This window comes from Vigna radiata, chromosome 2 (genome assembly GCF_000741045.1).
Source record: "Vigna radiata var. radiata cultivar VC1973A chromosome 2, Vradiata_ver6, whole genome shotgun sequence".
NCBI classification, from domain to species: domain Eukaryota; kingdom Viridiplantae; phylum Streptophyta; class Magnoliopsida; order Fabales; family Fabaceae; genus Vigna; species Vigna radiata.
Window position 1 is genome coordinate 17,871,635 of NC_028352.1, and position 10,243 is coordinate 17,881,877.

Sequence of the window (10,243 nt, forward strand, 5' to 3'; positions counted from 1 at the left end):
ATACCGTCCGCGGTATGCATCCAGCTTGAATACCGCCCTGCGGTATGCATCCAGCTTGAATACCGCCCGACGGTATGCATCCAGCTTGAATACCGCCGGACGGTATGCATCCAGCTTGAATACAGCCCGGCGGTATGCATCCAGCTTGAATACCGCCCGGCGGTATGCATCCAGCTTGAATACCGCCCGGCGGCAGAGGCATACCGCCCGGCGGCAGAGGCATACCGCCCGGCGGCAGAGGCATACCGCCCGGCGGCAGAGGCATACCGCCCGGCGGTGAGAGGGTTTTCAAAATTTTTCCACAAAACACACCTAATCTCCACTCAACTACTAATCCCTAACATGCAATTCAATTCCAAACAGTTTAATTGGTCCAAAACAGTTCCCAATTCAAAAATTTATGCAAAGAGTCTCAAAGCCCTAAATTACCTAAGTTCTACACATGCTCATCAAGAATTTCAAAATCAAGAACTTAACAATTGAGATTTTACAACTTACTTGAGTGGAGATATGAATGCTAGCAACAATTGCTTCAATAGATGATGGAAAACTCTAAATACACACTCACACCAAGAAAAACCCAAAAATGAGCAAGAATAAAACCCTTTTTGTGAATGGGTGTTGAGAAAGTGTATAGAAATCTCTCTAAAACCCTCTAGGAAGTGCAAATCTGGAGCAAGGAAGCAAGGAGACCACCTGGCGACACTCAAAGGGGCAAGAAAAAGTGAGGAAGTTCTGAAAATACCCAGCTTTTTAAAGAGCTCGGGTTTTTGTCCGCCGCCATTGCCCGGCGGCAAATTGGTACCGCCCGACAGTGGCTTAAAATTTTCCTTCCCCTTTTTCTTGTTTGCCTCTTTGTGGTTTCCCTTGGTGACCCCTGATCTATGCCCTAGATTTTCCAAACACAAGATTTTCCTCACTCAAATGCATGTGTACACAGAATGTAATAAACAGAATTTGAAAAATAGAAAACAAACAAAAAAATTCAAATAATGAACTAGCAATTTAGAAAGTCTCCCCAAACACCCATCAGTAGGTGTCAAATTTCTTAGTGCTTGGTATTTCCTTCTTCTTCTTCTTTATGCTAAACCTCTTCACGAAATTGATTATGCCAAGCACATGTTTCCAAGCATCAATCATACGAGCCTTGAACTTTAATCTCTCAAAGATCTCCTTGAAATGCTTAACCCTATTTTCCTTCCTAGGGTTTTTCTTTTTATGAGGATATGGTTCTTTACATGATTTTCTTTTCTTTCCTCTCTTTCTTTTTCTCTTAATTTTCTCTTTCCTTGACCTTCTCTTTTTCTTCCTGCTTACTTTCTTTATTTTCAATTTTTACTTTTTTTCTTTTTTTCTTTTCTCAACCATGACTCTTCCTTCCTCATCTTTCTTCTCACTCTCATTCAAACTTTTTATTTCTATTTCCTCTATAGTTCTCTCATTAACAACTTCTTCTATTTTTGTTTTCTCTTCCAACATCTCCAGCTTTTCTTCTTCTTTCTTTTCCTCATTGAGAACCTTATCATGTGCAAAGATAGCTGCTTGACATTCTTCTTTAGGGTTGACTTCAGTATCAACCTTAATAATACCCAGAGCCTTCAGGGCATGAGAGTGTTGTTCCTGCAATAAACGTGCTTGTGCTTCTCCCAATCTTTCTTTGTGTACAGGAGATTGTTTTTGTTGTAACCGTTGTTGGACTTCCCCCAATGTTTCTTTTGGTCCAGAAACTACGTACTGCCGCAAGAATTTTTGGACTTCCCCCAACGTTTCTTCTGGTACAGAGAATAATTCCTGTTGTAAACGTTCTTTAGCTTCCCCTAAAGTTTCTTTTCTTGAGGAACTTGTAATCAATTTTTGATTGTAAATTATGAACAAAATTAAAACACTTTATGTTTAACTTTGAGAAGTTAAACTGTAGTTAGACAGGTGTCCGTAGTGGAAACCAGGAGTAGGTGAAACTTTAACGTTTAACTTGGTGAAGTTAAACGGTAGCTAGACATGCATGTCTAGTGGAAACCAGGAGTTCGTGAAACTCAACTAGACAAGTGTATCTCAAGGATATCGAGAGTATCTATGGATACCAGGAGCGGTAAAGAATACTACGCAACTAAGAGCGAGTGAAACTCAATTAGACAAGTGTATCTAGAGGATATTGGGAGTGTCTAGGGATACTAGGACTAGTGAGAATACTCAGTTGTAATCTTGTTGAAGATTACGGTGGAACCTTCTAAGGTGTTAGAGGAGACAGGACGTAGCTCGATGGAGAGAACCAATATAAAAATGACCGTGTTTTTATTGCTTTATTCTCTTTAAAGGTTTCTTTTACAAATCCTACACTTGCACTTTATTTTAATTGATACAAAAGCTCTCGTTGTTAAGAAACTCTTTATTAAGGAGCAAGCTTTATCAAAACGTTGCAGAAAACATTTCTCAACGATTGAAAAAACATACTAAAAATAATTCATTACTTAAACTGATCTTTAAAGTTGAGTGTTTAAAAAATTACATAAACCTTTTTAATCCTCGAGAGAAGTGTTATATTATCTTCTTTGCAAAAAAATTTTCCATAACACTATTCAACACCCTTTTAGTGTTTTTTCAGGTACTTTAGTTGGTATCAGAGTTAACCTTGTGGGGTTAGTTCTTAACAAGACTCAAGGAAACGATCATGAGAGACGAAAAAAAAGGATACACCGTTAACCGCCCTCCTCTATTCAAAGAAGAGAAGTTTGATTATTAGAAATAAAGAATGATCACATGTTTTGAATAGGAAAGATAGGTTCAAACCTCTCCCTTTCTATTGATAACACTTTATTAGTAAATGGCCTAAAACATAATTTGTTGAGCATAAGTCAATTGTGTGACAATGGATACAATTTTGTATTTGAAAAAGGATAATGTAAAGTCTTAGATTATAACAGTTCATTGATATTTACTAGTAATAGGCAAGGTAACTTGTAAAAAATAAATCTAAATGAACTACAATTTCAAAGTGTTTCATGTTTGGTATCTATGAAAGATTAGGAAATATCATGGCATAATAATTGTGGACATGCAAGTATGAGATTAATCTCAAAGCTATAACATCATGACCTCGTAAGAGGATTGCTAGAAGAATTATTCAATGATACAATTTTCTATGGTGCTTGAATAAAAGGCACACAAGTCAAGGAATCGTTCAAGAGCCAAATTATTGTTTCAACTAAACAACCTGTTGAATTGCTTCATATAAATTTGTTTCGACCTACAAGAACCGTGTCTATGAATGGTAAAGACTACGGACTTGTAGTAGTAGACAATTTCTCTATATGGACATGGGTACTATTTTTCATTGAAAAGGACGAGACATTTGATGCCTTCTGTAAACTCTGTAAAAGGATAGAAAACAAAAAGAATTTGAAAATTATCTCTATCCAATGGATGAAAATTTAAAAATGAACTTTTTCAAAACTTTTGTGAAAACTCTGGCATTAAGCATAATTTCTCAACTCCAAGGACTTTATAGCAAAATGGAGTCATTGACAGGAAAAATGTTAAGAAAAAATAGTTTATGCGCACAAACACTCTCATATTTAATCAAATAACATTAAAACGGGTTAATATTTGAAAATAACTTAAGGTGAAAACTCAAGACTTAGAACTAGAATCCACAACATAGAAAAGCTTAGGAAAACACATAGGATCTTAGGTAGTAGAAAAGCTAAAACACATGGTTATCTTCAATATATCTTTGTTTCTATTTGATTGTTATATCAGTGAGAATATATTGTGAGATTGTTGATAATTGTATCTTTGCTTGATTCAATTGTTTGCAATTATAACTCTGATACAATTTTGATACAAACTATTGTATGCTTTGATACTTGTGAAACTGCATTGTGCATCGGGATTTCATTTTAAAATATGCATAATGACAGGGGGAGCATTACATGATTGCATAGATTTTTCACATGCCTACACTTTAGGGAGAGATTTTTCTTTAAATCATGTGAATATCCGTGATAGGGGGAGCATCTTTGAATGTTTAAATTTGTTTACATTGATGCATCTCTAGTATTTCATTTTATCAGCATATCAATATCTAAAAGCAAACCTTTTTTGCTAATGCATAAAGGGGGAGAAAAGTTTGTTTGATTACTTGCTTGATATGTGATTGCTTGATACTATTTATTTAGAGTAAATGTTCTAAAATATGTTGAAATTAACTTTTGTTTGCTCTGATATTTTGAAAAATCATTTAATCACTTGTTCTTACTGAATGCTTATATTAGCTCTGATATTGGTGATTACTTGACTGTTTTTATGTGTTGTTTGTGTACAAACATGGTTGCTTATTAATCATGGTTGTGCATCATAAAAAAAAGGGAGATTGTTGAGATTGTTGATAAGGGAAGCATTGGTTTTGCTAAACCCTAATCTCATAGTGCTCTGGTTTTTTATGATGACAACACATTATTAATAACACATGTATTGTTATGTGTTACATGTTCAATTCTTTATTGTGAATGATATCTTAATGAACATGTTTGTGTTGATTCTCATATATGTATGTATATTCATTGATTTTTATATTGGATACATATTTTGTGATTGCATTACATATGTTTAAGAAAAGAAAACTACATGTACTTTGTTGAACTTATATTGTGTGGTAAAACTGCAAGTTTTAAGTCGACTTCGTTATGAAGTAAGTCGATTAAAACTCGTGACTTTGCACAGATTTTCAAAAGCAGTGCTGTGAGTGGCTTTGCATTGAAAAGTATTTCAAAACTGAGTTGAAGTGTCTAAGTCGACTTTGCACAGATTTTCAAAAGCAGTGCTGTGAGTGGTTTTGCATTGGAAAGTATTTCAAAACTGAGTTGAAGTGTCTAAGTCGACTGCACACGCAGTGAATTCAACTTAGTTAGTTATTTGTTTTGAAATTTTGTTAATGCTTTTGTGCTGTAACAACTATATTCAACTCTATGCTGAAGCATTAAATGTAAGTCAACTGAATTAAATGCGAAATCAATTTGGTTGTTATGACTGCTGCTAATTTGTTTTAACTGTTATTACTGTTTGATGACAGTCGACTATATTAGTGGCAAAGTCGACTACAGGAACGTCTGGTTTATTGAAAACTATAAATACACGTGACTCTGTTGATCACAAACGACTTTGGATATTCTAACATTTTAATTTGATATTTCAGATTGTGATCTCTTTGTAAATGCTCCAAGAACTCATCAAGAAGACAGGGGAGATCTTTCTTGGAAGAGTTTCTTAAGGAGGAAGTGAAGTACGCGTATTGTTTGATCAAGATCTCCACAAGTTGGTGTTCATCATACTAATCAAGTTTTCTATCAATCTTTGGATAGATTGTTGTTGTCCTGTTGGGATTACAGGAGGTGAACTCGTGGAGTTTTGGACAGTTTGAGGATTGTTCAAAGTGAGTTGAAGATTGCAGAAGAGGGGATATCTTGTTGCATATCTTTGTGTTGACTACCTATACTTTTAGTTAGAGGGTTAGAGAGATTGTCTATATTTTTTACGTAGAGGTCTCTATAGAAATCTTGTTGTAAAAACCTTGACTAATATAATGCATTGGCTTCTTGGTTGTGGAAGGACACTGGATGTAGGCATTGAGGCCGAACCAATATAAAAATCTGGCGTAGAATTTGTGTATGAACTTAGGAGTTGGATTAGGAAATAAACTTGATGTTTATGATGGTTGAATGTGATTTGGACTTTGGAAATGAGATTTGTAGAGTCAAAGCATGAATCCTTGATGTCTGAGATGATTTTTAGCATTTATAATGATAGTTGGTGAATTTTTTATGTTTGAAAGGTCTGAAATGTTAAAGGAAATTGGTAGAATAGATAAAAAAAGGTGAATATCATGAATCTAAGGATGTGTGAATTGCATTTGGGTCGCTGTTGTAGGGCTGAGCGCCTTTGGAAAAATCTATCTAGAGTAGTCAGTGCTTGACAAGTGAAGTTGCTCATTGGGCGAGTAGCTCGAGACAGCCAATCTGTCTCTAGTGTGTTAAACAATTTCGTGATGTTTTTTAGATTTTTTTATGGGAATGATTTTATGTTCTTGATACATCTGAGGTTTGTGAAAATGTTGTATAGATTGTTTGAGACTGCAATATATAATTATGCTATGATTATGCTGCTTTGATGCATCAAATGATTATGGAATTGTTGTATGGTTTATGTGAGACTATTATGTGATATGAAGAATTGTGATATGTATGCTTTGGTATTGTGATGTCGTTATATACAGTTTGAGCCTGATTGAGTGTTGCTATGTGAGTGTACTGTGAATATGACATGATGTTGATATGAATTCATCCGTTTGGGCATGGTATAAGTTGATGACTATGATATGAATCTCGTGGAGATATTTTGTTTTGGCTTGGTATTAATGTACATATGGATGTTGAGGGTCCTAATATGAAGGTCATCCCGATAGTCTAATAACGCTTTAGTCTCAAGTAGAGAAGGAGGAGTTATGTGGTGAGAGGGGCAAGAGGTCCTAGTCTATAGGCACTTGTTAGTGTCATAGGTGTTAACGAACCAACCTTGTATGAGGTCCTTATCCACGAATCCAGATGGGTTAGAGTAGGAAAGGATTAACCTGCCGTGGAAGTCTAAATTAAGCCAGCGGAATTACCACTAAAAGTGCAAGACCACTCGAGACTTCCATCAATATTTATATTCGGATGAGTCGAGTCTATGGTCATGATATGTTAAGGAATGGTAATTTACTGGGATTGGAAATTATGTGTGATGTACAAATGGGTATGAAGTATGATTTAGTATGATGTTGAGTATGTGATGTATATTGGATTATGTAGAGTGATGTAGTATAACTATGATGTAAAAAGTGTGTTCTTGATGTGTATGTTGTATATGTTTATGATGTGTATGTTGTATGATGATGGTTGCATGATTTAACATGTTTTCGTTAGTTTACCCTTGCTTGTTTGTGCATGTAAATGCGATGATCGTATAATGTGTGATGTTATAGGGACCAAGTTTTATTACAAATTATCTGGCTGATGCGCTCTGAGCATACATAAAGGAAGAGAGATGTGGGTTAGAGGATCGGGGAATGTAATATCAATATTTTATTTTTGAGATTAATCCGATTGTAATTAATTATGTATTACTTCTATACAAGTCGAAAATTTTCCAATGTGTATGTTTTAAGGAAAAATACTGGCTTTGTTACAACCAGAAGGCATTACAAGGGCGCCTGAAGCTGCACCAGAAGCCGAAACTTTCTCTATTAATTTTAATTGATCAAATTGACTCTTCTTGATATACTTAATAAGATTATACTATAACTACATTTTAGCTTAAGAAACACCAATTTCATCAATCAAAGGTCTTAAAGAAATACTCATGAACAAATAAAACCAATAATTTCAAAGTCGAAAATACACCCTTTAACACTAATTGAAATAAACTCACTCATCTTTAAAGCAATCATACCCTTAAGACAAATTACACATTTCATGCATATATACCCATGACTGCAATTCAAACGCCAAATCATTTTTATCACAACAGATCAATTCATAGTTCAGATTCAATCAATCAAATTCACATTCTTAACTAAGTCAAACTAGACATCAAATCCAATTTAAACCAAATCAAAATTTCACCACAGTTTCATACCAAGAAACCATCAATGTTTAATAATTTATTTCCCTTAGCAATCTAAGAGCACAACACAATACCCTTTGGTTTTAAGCACCTTTGGTTTTATGCATAAAAAAGGCTAAGATAAATTATTCAATCATACCCCAACAATCCTAATTGAATAGAAATGCATATAGAGTTTCAAGACCAAACATACAATCTCATAATCCCTACATGCAACCTTAAGCCTAAACGATTCTAAGAAAAAGAAAAAAGAAACTTACTATGTTCAACAAATTAATCGAGTAAAAAGATATATCTTGCTGTGAAGAGTTTTCTAACATATTTTGATTTTCAAACAAATGAAGAATGAAATCAATGATATGAAAAGAATGGAGAGGAGTTTAGAAATAACGATAAAAAAAATAAACTTACTATATTTAACAAACTGATTGGGTAAAAAAATAGACCAGACTGTCAAGAATTTTTATGATATACTTTAATCTTCAACCAATGAAAAATGAAGTCAATAATATAAAAAGAATAAAGAGAAGAAGTTTAGAATGAAGAGTAAAAAAATTGTTAAGTTTTTATAAAATGAACTTCTCTTAATATAAAACCTATTTATAATATAAAACCTATTTATAGTTTGAATTTTTTATTAAAATATTTACTCTAATGTTCTCACATTTTCAAACTGATGAATGGTTGATAAAATGTCATTATTTTAATCATACATTTATAAATAATTTGAAAGACATTATTTTGTGATGATTTATAATTATGCTAAATTTATTAATGATGTTAATTTTAAACTAATAGAAAATCCACTTTAATTTGTTTTTAAACAAAATACTTCAATCTCTTAAAAATGAGAGAATAAATTTAATTAAGAAAAGACAAATTACTAACATTTTAATTTTGTTATTTTATAATTAAAATAATATCATAAAATGTATATCTATTTACTCAAAAGAAATAGTCCCGTACGGTTGAAGAATTATTTATTAAAATTCAAAATGTTAACAACTGCGTACTTTCTTTTTGTGGATATAAACAATAGATTACATTCTCTTAATACACCAAATAATACGTATTACTAAATAATTAAGTGGAAGCAAATAAGTTGACATATAATGTACAATGCTAAATATAGTTTCAGTTTTTTTCCCCAGAATTAAGAAAATCAATTACCTTAAAATAATAATATTTATTATTAACTTAATTTATTAAAATATTCTTAGTCTCTATTCTAAATTCTATGAATAATTATTAATTATTCTAAAACAATTATCTATTAGGAGACTAATTAATTTAGAAAATATTTCTGTATATTATTAACATCTAGAAATGTCAATCAATATAAATTATTTTAATACTAAAAATTATTAAATTATGGTATTGTACATAATAAACAATAAACTTTGACTTCGTTCAAGCATTCATTTTCTTTATCCCAAACATTACTAAAAGTTGAAACCCATTTTAGCCGTTAAAAGAACATAAGTTGTTTACAGCTATGTCAAAATTGTTGGTGAAATATATTTTTTTTTTATATATATTTATGAATTTTGATTCTTTATTAAGTTTTTAACATTGTTACTATATTTAACTTTAAAGTATGTGAGTTGATATTGATTTTGATGTTTTAAAATATATTAAAAAATTTGAATATACAAACATTTGTATAATTTTAAAGATAAGCAGAACAATTAAAAAATTAATAAAAAAAATCTGAACTTGTAAGTTATGCTTTTTTATATTTATTTACTGTATGTCCTATTACACACTTTACATTGTTATTAAAAGAAACATTAAATAAATTTTTTAATATTTATTTCGTATTCAATATAATAACAAAATAAATTTAATTAACAAAAGTCAAATTAAAAGAAGGTTGCATACTACATTCAAGAAATAACACAATTTATTAATGATTTTTACTATTATACCAAACTAAATCATCCCATTAAATGGATAATTTAGAGGTAAATTATTTTAAATATTCCTTTTTAATTATTCTATACTTATTAAATAATTTTTTTTTCAATATTCAAGGAATTAAATATTTTCAAAACATTAAATGTATTTATGATTTCAATTAATATTTTTTTGCCATCAGTATTTAAAGTATTTAATAAATTGTAAAGTAATTAAGAATATTTAATGTTAAGAATTAATAGTTTTATAGTTTCTTTGCATTAATTGAATTTATCTTTTCATTTAATATTTTATTTATAATGTATTAAAAATATTTACAGAAAAAAACAAAATTAATTTTAATTACATAATTAATTTCATCCTTGTTTGTTTCAAAATATTTGTTATTTCAAAATATAAAACAAACGCTGTCTATTTTTTCAGCGATATAAGGATTTGACTTTTTTTTTAATTAAATGTAGTTTTATATAAAAAATCTTATTTGTGATAGAAACATATCCAATTAGTATTTTTTTTAAGAGAAATATATTATCGTTAAACATTAATAAACTGGATGAGAAACTAGACATGTATTAAAATCTTGAAATAGTTTTTAAAATATAGTATTAATTTAATGCATCTACAAAAATATATACATAACAAGATACATTTTATATTCTTATTTTATCTT